A 19,028-nucleotide genomic window follows, 5' to 3' on the forward strand; every position below is an offset into this window, starting at 1 on the left:
TGTTTTACTGCTTATTCATTCTACTTGGAACTTTTTGTTCCTAGTAACTGATTCTTAAACAACAACAACAACAACAAACAGATATCTGTCTCATTAGACGTTGAGATGTAAGTCTGGTCCTCCTCACACACTCAGACCTTGACAAAACACTCAGAAGAGTGTGAAAGACTTGGTGTAAATTCCTTTCATAAATTTCACAAATACACAAGTGTGGGTTTTATCCTGTGTTATTATGTCTGAGAGAAGACATTACCAATTTCATGTTTTATTTATTAATAATAGCCAGTGAAATGCGGAAAATTATATGAATAACAGAAGTTCCTAAAATTTGTTTAGTCAGAAACGTCAGATGAGGTAAAACGCATTCACTGAGTAAATGTATCAAGGTAAATACGTCAAAAGACGTAAACCATTTTGTAATGGTTAATGATGTTTCAGCCTATTAATATAACACAGTATTTACCAAGTTGTACTCACCTAGGTGTGCTTGCGGTGGTTGTGTTTCGGCTCTTTGGTCTCGTCTCACAGCTGTCAGTCAACCTGTGTCCAGATACAGTGGGCGACATCGAAGTCAATACCTGAACTACTTCCCAATACCTCCATCAACACCTCACGACAAAAACATTTTTATTGGATTAGATGTTCTTTACCTGGGAAGCTGATGTGTGTTTAAGAGAAAGTTAATCGGCTGTCACTTTACTATAGAAAATGACCCTAAGGGAGCTTCTTCTTACGCTCGTTTGCGAGGCTCTGAGTGTTGAACCATCAGTTTGCGAGGCTCTGGGTGTTGAACCATCAGTTTGCGAGGCTCTGAGTGCTGAACCATCGGTTTGCGAGGCTCTGAGTGTTGAACCATCAGTTTGCGAGGCTCTGAGTGCTGAACCATCAGTTTGCGAGGCTCTGAGTGCTAAACCATCAGTTTGCGAGGCTCTGAGTGCTGAACCATCAGTTTGCGAGGCTCTGAGTGTTGAACAATCAGTTTGCGAGGCTCTGAGTGTTGAACCATCAGTTTGCGAGGCTCTGAGTGTTGAACCATAAGTTTGCGAGGCTCAGAGTGCTGAACCATCAGTTTGCGAGGCTCTGAGTGTTGAACCATCAGTTTGCGAGGCTCTGAGTGCTGAACCATCAGTTTGCGAGGCTCTGAGTGTTGAACCATCAGTTTGCGAGGCTCTGATGTTGAACCATCAGTTTGCGAGGCTCTGAGTGCTGAACCATCAGTTTGCGAGGCTCTGAGTGTTGAACCATCAGTTTGCGAGGCTCTGAGTGCTGAACCATCAGTTTGCGAGGCTCTGAGTGTTGAACCATCAGTTTGCGAGGCTCTGAGTGTTGAACCATCAGTTTGCGAGGCTCTGAGTGTTGAACCATCAGTTTGCGAGGCTCTGAGTGCTGAACCATCAGTTTGCGAGGCTCTTAGTGTTGAACCATCAGTTTGCGAGGCTCTGAGTGCTGAACCATCAGTTTGCGAGGCTCTGAGTGTTGAACAATCAGTTTGCGAGGCTCTGAGTGTTGAACCATCAGTTTGCGAGGCTCTGAGTGCTGAACCATCAGTTTGCGAGGCTCTGAGTGCTGAACCATCAGTTTGCGAGGCTCTGAGTGTTGAACCATCAGTTTGCGAGGCTCTGAGTGCTGAACCATCAGTTTAGGATCTGTTAATGAATACGATGAGTCATTTTAACGTGGTTTAATGATGACAAAACTCAGACGATGGAGAAGCTGTGAACGTGTGGTCCCTCCTGGACCATTATCATGTCGTCCTGGACCATTATCATGTCGTCCTGGACCATTATCATGTCGTCCTGGACCATTATCATGTCGTCCTGGACCATTATCATGTCGTCCTGGACCATTATCATGTCCTCCTGGACCATTATCATGTCGTCCTGGACCATTATCATGTCGTCCTGGACCATTATCATGTCCTCCTGGACCATTATCATGTCGTCCTGGACCATTATCATGTCCTCCTGGACCATTATCATGTCGTCCTGGACCATTATCATGTCGTCCTGGACCATTATCATGTCGTCCTGGACCATTATCATGTCGTCCTGGACCATTATCATGTCGTCCTGGACCATTAGCATGTCCTCCTGGACCATTATCATGTCGTCCTGGACCATTATCATGTCGTCCTGGACCATTATCATGTCCTCCTGGACCATTATCATGTCGTCCTGGACCATTAGCATGTCCTCCTGGACCATTATCATGTCGTCCTGGACCATTATCATGTCGTCCTGGACCATTATCATGTCCTCCTGGACCATTATCATGTCGTCCTGGACCATTATCATGTCGTCCTGGACCATTATCATGTCGTCCTGGACCATTATCATGTCGTCCTCGACCATTATCATGTCCTCCTGGACCATTATCGTGTCGTCCTGGACCCTTATCATGTCGTCCTGGACCATTATCATGTCGTCCTGGACCATTATCATGTCGTCCTGGACCACTATCATGTCGTCCTGGACCATTATCATGCCGTCCTGGACCATTATCATGTCGTCCTGGACCATTATCATGTCGTCCTGGACCATTATCATGCCGTCCTGGACCATTATCATGTCGTCCTGGACCATTATCGTGTCGTCCTGGACCATTATCGTGTCGTCCTGGACCATTATCATGTCGTCCTGGACCATTATCATGTCGTCCTGGACCATTATCATGCCGTCCTGGACCATTATCATGCCGTCCTGGACCATTATCATGCCGTCCTGGACCATTATCATGCCGTCCTGGGCCATTATCATGTCGTCCTGGACCATTATCATGTCGTCCTGGACCATTATCATGTCGTCCTGGATCATTATCATGCCATCCTGGACCATTATCATTTCGTCCTGGACCATTATCATGTCGTCCTGGACCATTATCATGTTTCTGGACCATTATCATTTCCTCTGGACCATTATCATGTCCTCCTGGACCATTATCATGTCGTCCTGGATCATTATCATGCCGTCCTGGACCATTATCATGTCGTCCTGGATCATTATCACGCCGTGCTGGACCATAATTATGTCGTCCTGGACCATTATCATGTCGTCCTGGACCATTATCATGTCGTTCTGGACCATTATCATGTCCTCCTGGACCATTATCATGTCGTCCTGGACCATTATCATGTCGTTCTGGACCATTATCATGTCGTTCTGGACCATTATCATGTCCTCCTGGACCATTATCATGTCATCCTGGACCATTATCATGTCGTCCTGGACCATTATCATGTCGTCCTGGACTAATTATCATGTCGTCCTGGACCATTATCATGTCGTCCTGGACTAATTATCATGTCGTCCTGGACCATTATCATGTCGTCCTGGACCATTATCATGTCGTCCTGGACCATTATCATGTCGTCCTGGACCATTATCAAGTCCTGGACCATTATCATGCCGTCCTGGACCATTATCATGTCGTCCTGGACCATTATCATGTCGTCCTGGACCATTATCATGCCGTCCTGGACCATTATCATGTCGTCCTGGACCATTATCGTGTCGTCCTGGACCATTATCGTGTCGTCCTGGACCATTATCATGTCGTTCTGGACCATTATCATGTCGTCCTGGACCATTATCATGTCGTCCTGGACCATTATCATGCCGTCCTGGACCATTATCATGCCGTCCTGGACCATTATCATGCCGTCCTGGACCATTATCATGCCGTCCTGGACCATTATCATGTCGTCCTGGATCATTATCATGCCGTCCTGGACCATTATCATGTCGTCCTGGACCATTATCATGTCGTCCTGGACCATTATCATGTCCTCCTGGACCATTATCATGTCGTCCTGGACCATTATCATGTCCTCCTGGACCATTATCATGTCGTCCTGGACCATTATCATGTCGTCCTGGACCATTATCATGTCGTCCTGGACCATTATCATGTCGTCCTGGACCATTATCATGTCGTCCTGGACCATTAGCATGTCCTCCTGGACCATTATCATGTCGTCCTGGACCATTATCATGTCGTCCTGGACCATTATCATGTCCTCCTGGACCATTATCATGTCGTCCTGGACCATTATCATGTCGTCCTGGACCATTATCATGTCGTCCTGGACCATTATCATGTCGTCCTGGACCATTATCATGTCCTCCTGGACCATTATCATGTCGTCCTGGACCATTATCATTTCGTCCTGGACCATTATCATGTCCTCCTGGACCATTATCATGTCGTCCTGGACCATTATCATGTCGTCCTGGACCATTATCGTGTCGTCCTGGACCCTTATCATGCCGTCCTGGACCATTATCATGCCGTCCTGGACCATTATCATGTCGTCCTGGACCATTATCGTGTCGTCCTGGACCCTTATCATGCCGTCCTGGACCATTATCATGTCGTCCTGGACCATTATCATGTCGTCCTGGACCATTATCATGCCGTCCTGGACCATTATCATGTCGTCCTGGACCATTATCGTGTCGTCCTGGACCATTATCGTGTCGTCCTGGACCATTATCATGCCGTCCTGGACCATTATCATGTCGTCCTGGACCATTATCGTGTCGTCCTGGACCATTATCGTGTCGTCCTGGACCATTATCATGTCGTCCTGGACCATTATCATGTCGTCCTGGACCATTATCATGCCGTCCTGGACCATTATCATGCCGTCCTGGACCATTATCATGCCGTCCTGGACCATTATCATGCCGTCCTGGACCATTATCATGTCGTCCTGGACCATTATCATGCCGTCCTGGACCATTATCATGTCGTCCTGGACCATTATCATGTCGTCCTGGACCATTATCATGTTTCTGGACCATTATCATTTCCTCTGGACCATTATCATGTCCTCCTGGACCATTATCATGTCGTCCTGGATCATTATCATGCCGTCCTGGACCATTATCATGTCGTCCTGGATCATTATCACGCCGTGCTGGACCATTATTATGTCGTCCTGGACCATTATCATGTCGTCCTGGACCATTATCATGTCGTTCTGGACCATTATCATGTCCTCCTGCACCATTATCATGTCGTCCTGGAACATTATCATGTCGTTCTGGACCATTATCATGTCGTTCTGGACCATTATCATGTCCTCCTGGACCATTATCATGTCATCCTGGACCATTATCATGTCGTCCTGGACCATTATCATGTCGTCCTGGACTAATTATCATGTCGTCCTGGACCATTATCATGTCGTCCTGGACTAATTATCATGTCGTCCTGGACCATTATCATGTCGTCCTGGACCATTATCATGTCGTCCTGGACCATTATCATGTCGTCCTGGACCATTATCAAGTCCTGGACCATTATCATGCCGTCCTGGACCATTATCATGTCGTCCTGGACCATTATCATGTCGTCCTGGACCATTATCATGCCGTCCTGGACCATTATCATGTCGTCCTGGACCATTATCGTGTCGTCCTGGACCATTATCGTGTCGTCCTGGACCATTATCATGTCGTTCTGGACCATTATCATGTCGTCATGGACCATTATCATGTCGTCCTGGACCATTATCATGCCGTCCTGGACCATTATCATGCCGTCCTGGACCATTATCATGCCGTCCTGGACCATTATCATGCCGTCCTGGACCATTATCATGTCGTCCTGGATCATTATCATGCCGTCCTGGACCATTATCATGTCGTCCTGGACCATTATCATGTCGTCCTGGACCATTATCATGTTTCTGGACCATTATCATGTCCTCTGGACCATTATGATGTCCTCCTGGTCCATTATCATGTCGTCCTGGATCATTATCATGCCGTCCTGGACCATTATCATGTCGTCCTGGATCATTATCATGCCGTGCTGGACAATTATCATGTCGTCCTGGACCATTAGCATGTCGTCCTGGACCATTATCATGTCGTCCTGGACCAATATCATGTCGTTCTGTACCATTATCATGTCCTCCTGGACCATTATCATGTCGTCCTGGACCATTATCATGTCGTTCTGGACCATTATCATGTCGTTCTGGACCATTATCATGTCCTCCTGGACCATTATCATGTCATCCTGGACCATTATCATGTCGTCCTGGACCATTATCATGTCGTCCTGGACTAATTATCATGTCGTCCTGGACCATTATCATGTCGTCCTGGACTAATTATCATGTCGTCCTGGACCATTATCATGTCGTCCTGGACCATTATCATGTCGTCCTGGACCATTATCATGTCGTCCTGGACCATTATCAAGTCCTGGACCATTATCATGCCGTCCTGGACCATTACCATGTCGTCCTGGACCATTATCATTTCGTCCTGGACCATTACCAAGTCGTCCTGGACCATTATCATGTCGTCTTGGACCATTATCATGCCGTCCTGGACCATTATCATGTCGTCCTGGACCATTATCATGTCGTCCTGGACCATTATCATGTCGTCCTGGACCATTACCATGTCGTCCTGGACCATTATCAAGTCCTGGACCATTATCATGTCGTCCTGGACCATTATCATTTCGTCCTGGACCATTATCATGCCGTCCTGGACCATTATCATGTCGTCCTGTACCATTATCATGTCGTCCTGGACCATTATCATGTCGTCCTGGACCATTACCATGTCGTCCTGGACCATTATCAAGTCCTGGACCATTATCATGTCGTCCTGGACCATTATCATGCCGTCCTGGACCATTATCATGTCGTCCTGGACCATTATCATGTCGTCCTGGACCATTGTCATGCCGTCCTGGACCATTATCATGTCGTCCTGGACCATTATCATGCCGTCCTGGACCATTACCATGTCGTCTTGGACCATTATCATGTCGTCCTGGACCATTATCAAGTCCTTGACAATTATCATGTCGTCCTGGACCATTATCATGTCGTCCTGGACCATTATCATGCCGTCCTTGACCATTATCGTGTCGTCCTGGACCATTATCATGCCGTCCTGGACCATTATCATGTCGTCCTGGACCATTGTCACACGACATGATAATGGTCCAGGATGGACCGAAACGTCGTCGCTTCTCCATCTTCTGAGTTGGGGGTTTGGTCATCATAACTATTATTGATCTCTTGTGCAAATAATGGACAGGGTAATTGGACTGGGAAACAGTAAGTACCTCTCACAAGGTCAACCAATAAGGTAGCACAGGGCTAGAAACTATACTGGAACGTAACTCAATTAGAAGGAACAACACTTTGACACACTCACGGAAATCACAATTTTGTTGTGGTGGAAGTCACAGTGATGGGTCACCGGCACGCGGCCAAGGAGTCCTAATGTGAAGTATTCCAAGAAAAGCTCAATTGTTTCTTCAGACATGGAAGGCTGAACGGGTGGAGGTGGCTGCCAAAACCTCGGAATAGTGCAAGGTTAAGTGTTAGCAGCTATAAACGGTTAAACTAGAGTATACATAGGGTTCAGGTGGCAATACACGGCGTAGCTATGGTATACATAGGGTTCAGGTGGCAATACACGGCGTAGCTATAGTATACATAGGGTTCAGGTGGCAATACACGGCGTAGCTATGGTATACATAGGGTTCAGGTGGCAATACACGGCGTAGCTATAGTATACATAGGGTTCAGGTGGCAATACACGGCGTAGCTATGGTATACATAGGGTTCAGGTGGCAATACACGGCGTAGCTATGGTATACATAGGGTTCAGGTGGCAATACACAGCGTAGCTATGGTATACATAAGGTTCTTGTGGCCATTGACTACGTAAACCTTATGACTAATGAAAATTATACATGAGTTTCTGAAAGCACCGTCCCTAATGCCTAATATATGCGAGTTCCGTCAGCGCCGATGTATTAGTCATATATATCTATATAAATAAAAATGGAAATGCTAGTTTTACAAAATCGCTAATCTCCGAAAGTTCTTGCACTGATTGCTTTTAAGTTTTCACACATCGTTCCATTCGCATCCGAGCGGGTTTTTATATACATACTATAGAGATATCATGTCTGTGACAGGGAAAAAAACCTAGATTTTTTGAAAAACTTTGTTTTTTATGTGTTTTTCTTGTGAGGGAAATCTTCAAAACTTCTTTACCGATTGCTTTGAAATTTTGGGTCAACGTTGCATTCCAATAGGCGCGTGATTTTATATATCTACTATATACATGCTTCATCTGTAACAGGAGAAGATGTTTTTTTTTTTAAAACAGCGCCATCTGTTGGATGTAAGAGCAACACACGCTGTAATCTCCTAAACTTCATCACCAATTGCTTTGAAATTTTGACACAACGTTCCATACGATTACGCACGTGTTTTTATATACCTACCATATAGATGACACACCTGTGACAGGTAAAAACATTAAACAGAAAAACATTAAACATAGGTAAATCCTGCGTTTACCTATGTCAGGTGTGACATTGCACTCCTGTCGCAGGTATGGCACACGGTCCACGTCTCAATTAACCCTACAGTCAGCCTCCACCACATAACTACCTAATGCATTCTATTTGTTAATTACTCTGACGCTGAAAAAGTTCTTTCTAACGTCCCTGTGGCTCATTTGGGTACTCAGTTTCCACCTGTGTCCCCTTGTTCGCGTACCTCCCATGTTAAACAGTTTATCCTTTTCAACCCTTTGAGTAAGATTTCAACTTAGATTCAACAGAGCAGAAGAAGTTGTTAAACAAATATAGCAAAATCTTACTGAAGCGACCATACGAGTCATAAATACACATACTCCGCCCAAGTAAAACAGAAACAAGCAGCACTTAATGGGCCAGCCAGAGGTTTAGGGCCCGTGCAGAAATATCCCTGCAAAAAAATAAAATACCTTTGAGAATTTTGTAGGTAGTGATCATGTGTCCCCTTACTCATCTGTCTTCCAACGAAGTGAGGTGCATTTCACGCAGCCTTTCCTCGTAATTCATTCGTCTTAGTTCTGGAACTAGTCTAGTGGCATACCCATGAACTTTTTCCAGATTCGTCTTGTGCTTGACAAGGTATGGGCTCCATGCGAGGGCCGCATACTCCAGGACTGGTCTTTCTCATGTGGTATACAAGGTTCTGAATGATTCCTTACATAGGTTACCGAAGTCAGTTCTGATGTTAGCCAGCCTCGCATATGCGGCAGTTGTTATTCTTTTTATGTGGGCTTCAGGAGACAGGTTTGGCGTGATATCAACTCCTAGATCTTCCTCTCAGTTCGTTTCATGAAGTACTTCATCTCCCTTTCGGTATCCTGTGTTTGGCTTCTGGTTTTCTCCGCCTAGCTTCATTACCTTACATTTAAAGGTTTTGAACTTTAGTAGTCAATTAGCCAATTGTTGGACCATTCATTCAGTTTGTCTACGTCCTATTGCAGCCTCCTACTATCTTCCTCTGTCTTAATCCTCCTCGTATTTTTTGCATAATTATCAAACAATGAGAGGAACAATTCTATACCCTCAGGGCGATCATTTACATATATCAGAAACAGTATAGGTCTAAGGAATAAACCTTGCGGGACTCTACTGGTGAAGCCTCGCCAATCTGAGACCTCACCCTTCAAAGTGACTCGTTGTCTTCTGTTGCTTAGGTACTCCCATATCCAAAGGAGTACCTTTTCTTTCACTCCTGCCTGCATCTCCAGCTTTCGCACGAGCCTCTTGTGTGGTACTGTGTCAAAGGATTTCTGGCAATCCAAAAATATGCAGTCTGCCCCACCCCTCTCTTTCTTGCCTGATTTTTGTTGCCTGGTCGTAGAATTCTATTAATCGTGTGTGGCAGGACTTGCTATCCCTGAACCCATGTTGATATTGTGTTACAAAGCTCTTTCGCTCCAGATGTTCCTCTAGCTTTTTTCGCACAATCGTCTCCATCACCTTGCATGGCATGCAAGTTCGGGTCACTGGCTTGTAGTTCAGTGCATACTGTCTATCCCCCTTCTTGTACATCGAGATTTCCTTAGCCGCGTTCCAAATTTTTGGCAGTTCCCCTGTTACAGTGAATTGTTGTACACTATGGAGAGTGGTAGGCACAGTGCTTCTGCTCCTTCCTTTAGGATCTAAAGGAAGATTCCATCTGGGCCTATAGCCTTTGTCACATCCAACTCTAGCAAAAGCTTCCTTATATCCCCACTAATGAAATTTAACACAAGGGGCACAAGCATTACGAGACACAGGTGGAAATTGTGTGCCCAAATGAGCCCCAGAGATATTAGACAGAACGTCTTTAGTGTCTTAGTGGTTGACAAATGGAATGCATTAGGAAGTGATGTGGTAGAGACTGACTCCACGGGACCAAAGAGCCAGAGTTCCACCTCCGCAAGCACAAATAGGTGAGTACAAACAGGTGAGTACTTGTAATTCCAAACTCTTCTGGTGGTTCCTGGTTAACTATTCACTTTCTTATCTCTGGAACTTCTCCTTGCTCTAATGTGAAGACCTCCTGGATCTTTTTATTCAGTTCCTGGCACACTTCCCTGTCGTTTGTAATGAATCTGTCTGCCCTTATCCTCAGTTTCATAATCTGCTCTTTAACTGTTGTTTTTTTCCTGATGTGGCTGTGCAGTAATTTAGATTGTGTCTTTGCCTTGCCTGATATTTCATTTTCGTATTGCCCTTTTGCCTCTCTTCTCATCCTGACGTATTCATTCCTGGCACTCTGGTATCTTCCTCTGCTCTCCAGTGTCTTGTTATTCCTATAGTTTCTCCATGCCCTTGTACTTAGTTGCTTAGCTAGCCTACATCTCCGATTAAACCATGGGTTACTCATTTGCATTTTGTGTTTTTTTCGTTTGGACCGGGACAAACGGGTCTGGTGCCTCCTTACACTTCTGCGTGATGTATTTCATCATGTCTTGGGCCGTCGATGCCCTGAGCTCTGTTTCCCATGTTATATCTGTTTGTAATTTTCTTATCTCCTCATAGTTTCCCTTTCGGAATGCCAGCCTTTTGGTTTCAATTCCCTTCCTTGAGTTCATTAACTCTTCTTCAACCAGATATTCAAACGTCAGTACACTGTGGATGCTCATTCCTACTGGGGCCTCGAAACCGATTTCCCTTATGTCAGTGTCGTTCAGAGTGAATTCTAGGTCGAGTCTCGGTGGTTCATCGTTTCTCCTCATGCTTGTGGGTTCCCCTGATATGCTGGCATTAAAATATTTTCTTTCGCTACCGCCAATAGTCTAGCTCTCCACGTATCCTCACCTCCATGCGGTTTCTTTTTCTCCCAGCCTATCCTTCCGTGATTGAAGTCCCCCATGATGAGGGGATGAGATATGTTTCCACAGGCAGCAGCGGCTGCCCTCTGAATTATAGTGTTAACTGCCATCTTGTTGTTATCATACTCTTGCCTGGGTCTTCTGTCGTTTGGTGGAGGGTTGTATATCATTTCTACTACTACTCTGGGCCTCCCATCGTCATGGTGCATGTTATGTAGTCTCTGAATCCCATGTAGCCTAGGATAACCATCTCCTTGATACTCCATTCCTTTCTCATTCGTAGGGCCACTCCACCTCCTCCCCTTCCTTCCCTCTCTTTCCTTATTACTGTGTAGTCCTGGGGAAACACCGCATTCGTTATGATTCCTAAGAGATTCTGAGAGGAGTGCACCTCCTGTGCTCTTTAACTTAGTTCACTTGCCTTGCTTGTAATCCCATCTATATTCGAGTAATCACCCTGAAACTGATACTCTTCTGTCCTTCCTCAGTTTCCGTTGATTCTGCTGAAGAAGTGAAACTGGGAGGGTCCAGGCTGGGAATTTCTGGGAAGGAAGACCTGGGGGTTCTGGGGTATGTGAGGTCTTTTATTCACTATAGAGAGTGATAGGCACAGTGCTCCTTCTCCTTCCTTTAGTAACCACACACATATTTGAGTATTCACCTTGTTGTGCTTGCGGGATTGAGCTCTGCTCTATCGGCTCGCCTCTCGACTGTCAATCAACTGTTACTTACTACTATTTTTTATTTTATTGTCTCTTTGAACACACACACACACACACAAACACACACACACACACACACACACACACACACACACACACACACACACACACACACACACACACACACACACACACACACACACACACACACACACACACACACACACACACACACACACACACACACACACACACACACACACACACACACACACACACACACACACACACACACACACACACACACACACACACACACACACACACACACACTTTTCAAATGGCTGAAAATGGCTGCTGAAGTTCAACTCTGGAAAGTGTAAGGTGATGAAATTAGGCGAAGGGAGCAGGAGGCTGAACACAAGGTATCATCTGGGAGGGGAAATCCTGCAAGAATCAAATAGAGAGAAGGATCTGGGGGTTGATATCACACCGAACCTGTCCCCAGAGGCCCACATCAAAAGAATATCATCAGCGGCATATGCTAGACTGGCCAACATAAGAACTGCCTTCAGAAACTTGTGTAAGGAATCTTTCAGAACCCTGTATATCACTTATGTAAGACCAATCCTGGAGTATGCAGCTCCAGCCTGGAGTCCATACCTAGTTAAACACAAGACAAAGTTAGAGAAGATTCAGCGGTATGCCACCAGGCTCGTCCCGGAACTGAGAGGATTGAGCTACGAGGAAAGGCTAAAGGAGCTGAACCTCACATCCCTGGAAAACAGAAGAGTAAGGGGAGACATGATAACCACCTACAAAATTCTCAGGGGAATTGACAGGGTGGACAAAGACAAACTCTTCAGCACGGGTGGGACACGAACAAGGGGACACAGGTGGAAACTTAGTACCCAGATGAGCCACAGAGACGTTAGAAAGAATGTTTTCAGTGTCAGAGTAGTTAATAAATGGAATGCACTAGGAAGTGATGTGGTGGAGGCTGACTCCATACACAGTTTCAAATGTAGGTATGATAGAGCCCAGTAGGCTCAGGAATCTGTACACCAGTTGATTGACAGTTGAGAGGCGGGACCAAAGAGCCAAAGCTCAACCCCCGCAAGCACAATTAGGTGAGTACAATTAGGTGAGTACACACACACACACACACACACACACACACACACACACACACAAACACACACACACACACACACACACACACACACACACACACACACACACACACACACACACACACACACACACACACACACACACACACACACACACACACACACACACACACACACGATATACGTAAATGATCTCCCAGAGGGTATAGACCCATTCCTTTCAATGTTTGCTGACGACGCCAAAATTATGAGAAGGATTAAGACAGAGGAGGACAGCTTGAGGCTTCAAAAAGACCTGGACAAGCTGCAGGAATGGTCGAACAAATGGATGTTAGAGTTTAACCCAAGCAAATGTAATGTAATGAAGATAGGGGTAGGAAGCAGGAGACCAGATACAAGGTATCACTTGGGAGATGAAATACTTCAAGAGACAGAGAGAGAGAAAGACCTGGGGGTTGATATCACGCCAGACCTGTCCCCTGAAGCTCAAATCAAGAGGATAACATAAGCAGCATATGCCAGGTTGGCTAACATAAGAACGGCCTTTAGAAACTTGTGTAAGGAATCTTTCAGAACATTATATACCACATATGTCAGACCAATCCTGGAGTATGCGGCTCCAGCATGGAGTCCATATCTAGTCAAGCATAAGACTAAACTGGAAAAGGTTCAAAGGTTTGCCACCAGACTAGTACCCGAGCTGAGAGGTATGAGCTACGAGGAGAGACTACGGGAATTGAACCTCACTTCGTTGGAAGACAGAAGAGTTAGGGGGGACATGATCACCACATTCAAGATTCTCAAGGGAATCGACAGGGTTGATAAGGACAGGCTATTTAACACAAGGGGCACACGCACTAGGGGACACAGGTGGAAACTGAGTGCCCAAATGAGCCACAGGGATATTAGAAAGAACTTTTTTAGTGTCAGAGTGGTTGACAAATGGAATGCATTAGGAAGTGATGTGGTGGAGGCTGACTCCATACACAGTTTCAAGTGTAGATATGATAGAGCCCAATAGGCTCAGGAATCTGTAAACCTGTTGATTGACGGGTGAGATGCGGGACCAAAGAGCCAGAGCTCAACCCCCGCAAGCATAACTAGGTGAGTACAACTAGGTGAGTACACACACACACACACACAGACAGACACACACACACACACACACACACACACACACACACACACACACACACACACACACACACACACACACACACACACACACACAGGAGAAGGAGGACATTAAAGCCCTCGAAGAGAACGGTATCGATGCTGAGACTCAGAAAATCATCCAGGGAGAAGGTGGTAATAGTATTTTGGAAGAGAATGCCACAATAAAAGCAACATTTGCAGAAATGCTAAAAAATATAACTATGAAGTAATGTCTGCAGTGATGGAGGTAGCCATGAAAGCAGCCACCTCACAGGAAGCGGCACGCTCCACTAGCCAACTGCTGGAAAGGAATAGATCAGTGGTTGCTGTGGGTATTAAAGAGCAGGAAGGCTCTAATAGGACAGAGTGGATTGACAAGGACAAAGCGGCAGTGAATGAAATACTGAAGGCACTAGACATGGAAGGGGCTGGGCATAGCATTGAGAAGGTTTTCAGGCTAGGATGGTACAACAAAGACCGAGACCGAGTGATAAAGATAGTGTTGCAAACGAGAGCACAAAGGAGAAGATTATATCAAGGAAGATCAAGATCTCCCTGAAAAATGTGGGAGATCTAAAAAATGTATTCCTCCAGAGAGACATGACGAGGGAGTAGAGAGCTGTGGCGGCAGAAGCGAGGAAGAGACTCAGGGCGAGAGGGGAAAACCAGGAAGTCACAGCTCCCAACACAACACCCCCCAGAGGTGAGGGGGAAACCAACAACCAGCTACCTAGTAACACCAGCGGGGAGGACCACCCCGCCACCCTCCTCTGCATAGAAAACCCCCCTACCCCAAACCCTCCCTGCCCCCACTCAAATGTTTAGCAAAATGTCCCTTCCCCCACACCCAATCCCCACCCTTCTACGCTTCCCCTCCTCCATCCGAGTCCCCCCCTCCCCCCCCCCCTTTCCTTCCTGTCCTCCATCCCCTTTCACCCCATACCCTCCCTGTCCGCCCCCTTTCACTGGATCCCCCTCCCCTCATCCCAGTATCTTCTGAGACCCTGTTATCCACCTCACAGGTCCTCACACCCATGGAACAGCTTCCCCCACCTGAAGAACACTCACCAAGGAGGCGATATGAGAAGGCACAGAAAAAAGTGAGCCTTAAAGCAATGTACACTAACATAGATGGAATTACAAATAAAGCAAATGAGCTTGGAGAACGGGTACTAGAGGAAAACCCAGACATAATAGCCCTCCCAGAAACATAGCTAACGAAAACGATAACAAATGCAGTGTTCCCACAGGACTATTATGTTATGAGGAAAGAGAAGGAAGGAAGAGGTGGTGGTATAGCTCTGCTGGTAAGACAAGGCTGGGATTTTGAGGAGATGGTTATTCACGGCTGTGAAGGTTTCAGTGACTACATAGCAGGTACCGTAACAACTGGAGGGGAAAAAATATAGTCGTAGTCATATATAATCCACCACCAAATGACAAAAGACCCAGAAAGGAATACGATAGAAACAACATGGCCACCATTAACATATTAGAAAGAGCAGCTTCTGTTGCTACCAGGAATTGATCTAGACTACTAATTATAGGAGACTTCAACCATGGGAAGATAGATTGGAAGAACAGAGACACGCATGGAGGACCATAATCATGAAGAGCTAATCTGCTGGACTTGGCAACAAGAAACTTTCTAAGCAAGCACATCAAGGAACCAACAAGAATGAGAGAAGATGAACCAGCAATGCTTGATTTGATATTTACCCTAAATGAGTGGGATATAAGGGAAGTTAAGATGGAAGCGCCCTTGGGAATGAGTGATCAGAGTGTATTGAACTTTGAGTACCTGGTAGAGCTAGGAATTATCTCCCCCCAAAAAGAACTAGGAATCAAAAGGTTGGCATACCGAAAGGGGAATTATGAACAGATGAGAAGTTTCCAAAGGGAAATACCTTGGGACACAGACCTCAGAGATAAGTCTGTACAAGGTATGGTGGACTATGTTACCCAAAAGTGTCAGGCGGCAGTAAACAGATTCATCCCGGCCCAAAGGGAAAAATCCAAAAAGCAACAGAAGAATCCATGGTGAAATAGGGCATGTATGGAAGCGAAGAAACTGAACAAAAGGGCGTGGAGGAACTTCCGGAATAACAGAACACCAGAAAGCAGAGAGAGATACCAGAGAACCAGGAATGAGTACGTCAGGGTGAGAAGAGAAGCAGAGAAAAGTTTAAAAAAGGATATAGCAAACAAAGCCAAGACCGAACCAAAGCTACTCCACACTCACATCAGACGGAAAAGAACAGTGAAAGAACAGGTATTGAAACTTAGAACAGGCAAGGACAGGTATATAGAGAATGACAAAGAGGTGTGTGAAGAACTCAACAAGAGGTTCCAGGAGGTCTTCACAAATGAACAAGGTGATGTCACTGTGCTAGGAGAAAGGGAGGTAAACAAGGCGGCCTTGGAAGAGTTCGAAATTACGAGAGAGGAGGTCAAGAGACACCTGATGGATTTGGATGTTAGAAAGGCTGTTGGTCCAAACGGGATCTCACCATGGGTACTGAAAGAGTGTGCAGAGGCACTTTGCTTGCCCCTCTCCATAGTGTATAGAAAGTCACCGGAGACGGGAGACCTAACAGAAATATGGGAGACGGCGAATGTTGTCCCAATATACAAAAAGGGCGACAGGCAAGAGGCACTGAACTACAGGCCAGTGTCCTTGACTTGTATACCATGCAAGGTGATGGAGAAGATCGTGAGAAAAAACCTGGTTACACATCTGGAGAGAAGGGACTTCGTGATAAATCGCCAACATGGGTTCAGGGAGGGTAAATCTTGCCTGAATGGCTTAATAGAATTCTACGACCAGGTGACAAAGATTAAGCAAGAAAGAGAGGGCTGGGCGGACTACATTTTCTTGGATTGTCGGAAAGCCCTTGATACAGTACCACATAAGAGGCTGGTACATAAGCTGGAGAGGCAGGCAGGTGTAGCTGGTAAGGTGCTCCAGTGGATAAGGGAGTACCTAAGCAATAGGAAGCAGTGAGTTACGGTGAGGGGTGAGACCTCCGATTTGCGTGGTCACCAGTGGAGTCCCACAGGGCTCTGTACTCGATCCTATCTTGTTTCTGATATATGTAAATGATCTCCCGGAGGGTATAGATTCATTTCTCTCAATGTTTGCGGACGATGCCAAAATTATGAGAAGGATTAAGACAGAAGAGGACTGTTTGAGGCTTCAAGAAGACCTAGACAAACTGAAGGAATGGTCGAACAAATGGTTGTTAGAGTTTAACCCAACCAAATTTAATGTAATGAAGATAGGTGTAGGGAGCAGGAGGCCAGATACAAGGTATCATCTGGTATACTCACCTAGTTGTGCTTGCGGGGGTTGAGCACTGGCTCTTTGGTCCCGCCTCTCAACCGTCAATCAACAGGTGTATAGATTCCTGAGCCTATTGGGCTCTATCATATCTACACTTGAAACTGTGTATGGAGTCAGCCTCCACCACATTACTTCCTAATGCATTCCATTTGTCAACCACTCTGACATTAAAAAAATTCTTTCTAATATCTCTGTGGCTCATTTGGGCACTCAGTTTCCACCTGTGTCCCCTAGTGCGTGTGCCCCTTGTGTTAAACAGCCTGTCTTTATCAACCCTGTCGATTCCCTTGAGAATCTTGAATGTGGTGATCATGTCCCCCCCCCTAACTCTTCTGTCTTCCAACGAAGTGAGGTTTAGTTCCCGTAGTCTCTCCTCGTAGCTCATACCTCTCAACTCGGGTACTAGTCTGGTGGCAAACCTTTGAACCTTTTCCAGTTTAGTCGTATGCTTGACTAGATATGGACTCCATGCTGGAGCCGCATACTCCAGGATTGGTCTGACATATGTGGTATATAATGTTCTAAAAGATTCCTTACACAAGTTTCTAAAGGCCGTTCTTATGTTAGCCAACCTGGCATATGCTGCTGATGTTATCCTCTTGATATGAGCTTCAGGGGACAGGTCTGGCGTGTTTTCAACCCCCAGGTCTTTCTCTCTCTCTCTGACTCTTGAAGTATCTCATCTCCCAAATGATACCTTGTATCTGGTCTCCTGCTTCCTACCCCTCTCTTCATTACATTACATTTGCTTGGGTTAAACTCTAACAGCCATTTGTTCGACCATTCCTGCAGCTTGTCTAGGTCTTCTTGAAACCTCAAGCTGTCCTACTCTGTCATAATCCTTCTCATAATTTTGGCGTCGTCAGCAAACATTCAGAGGAATGAGAATATGCCCTATGGGAGATCATTTACGTATATCAGAAACATGATAGGTCCAAGTACAGAGCTCTGTGGGACTCCACTGGTGACTTCACGCCATTCTGATGTCTCACCCCTCACTGTAACTCTCTGCTTCCTATTGCTTAGGTACTCCCTTATCCACTGGAGCGCCCTACCAGTTACTCCTGCCTGTTTCTCCAGCTTATGCATCAACCTTTTATGGGGTACTGTGTCAAAGGCTTTCCGACAGTCCAAAAAAATGCAGTCCGCCCACCCTTCTCTTTCTTGCTTAATCTTTGTCACCTGGTCGTTGAATTTTATCAAGCCTGTAAGGCAAGATTTACGCTCCCTTAACCCAAGTTGATGGGTTGTCACGAAGTCTCTTCTCTCCAGATGTGTTACTAGGTTTTTTCTCACAATCTTCTCCATCACCTTGCATGGTATACAAGTTAGGGACACTGGCCTGTAGTTCAGTGCCTCTTGTCTGTCACCCTTTTTGTATATTGGTACTACATTAGCAGTCTTCCATATTTCTGGTAGGTCCCCCGTTTCCAGTGACCTACTATACACTATGTAGAGTGGCAAGCAAAGTGCTCCTGCACACTCTTTCAATACCCATGGCGAGATTCCATCCGGCCCAACAGCTTTTCTCACATCCAGCTCCAATAGGTGCTTCTTGACCTCATCTCCTGTAATCTCGAACCTATCC

General features: G+C 45.8%; 1 protein-coding gene across 1 annotated transcript in view; it reads left to right on the forward strand.

Moving 5' to 3' along the window:
* Positions 1 to 19,028, forward strand: part of LOC138371799 (nephrin-like) — a 294,100-nt gene that overhangs the window by 824 nt on the left and 274,248 nt on the right. The window lies entirely within an intron of this gene.

This window comes from Procambarus clarkii, chromosome 36 (genome assembly GCF_040958095.1).
Source record: "Procambarus clarkii isolate CNS0578487 chromosome 36, FALCON_Pclarkii_2.0, whole genome shotgun sequence".
Classification (NCBI taxonomy): Eukaryota; Metazoa; Arthropoda; class Malacostraca; order Decapoda; family Cambaridae; genus Procambarus; species Procambarus clarkii.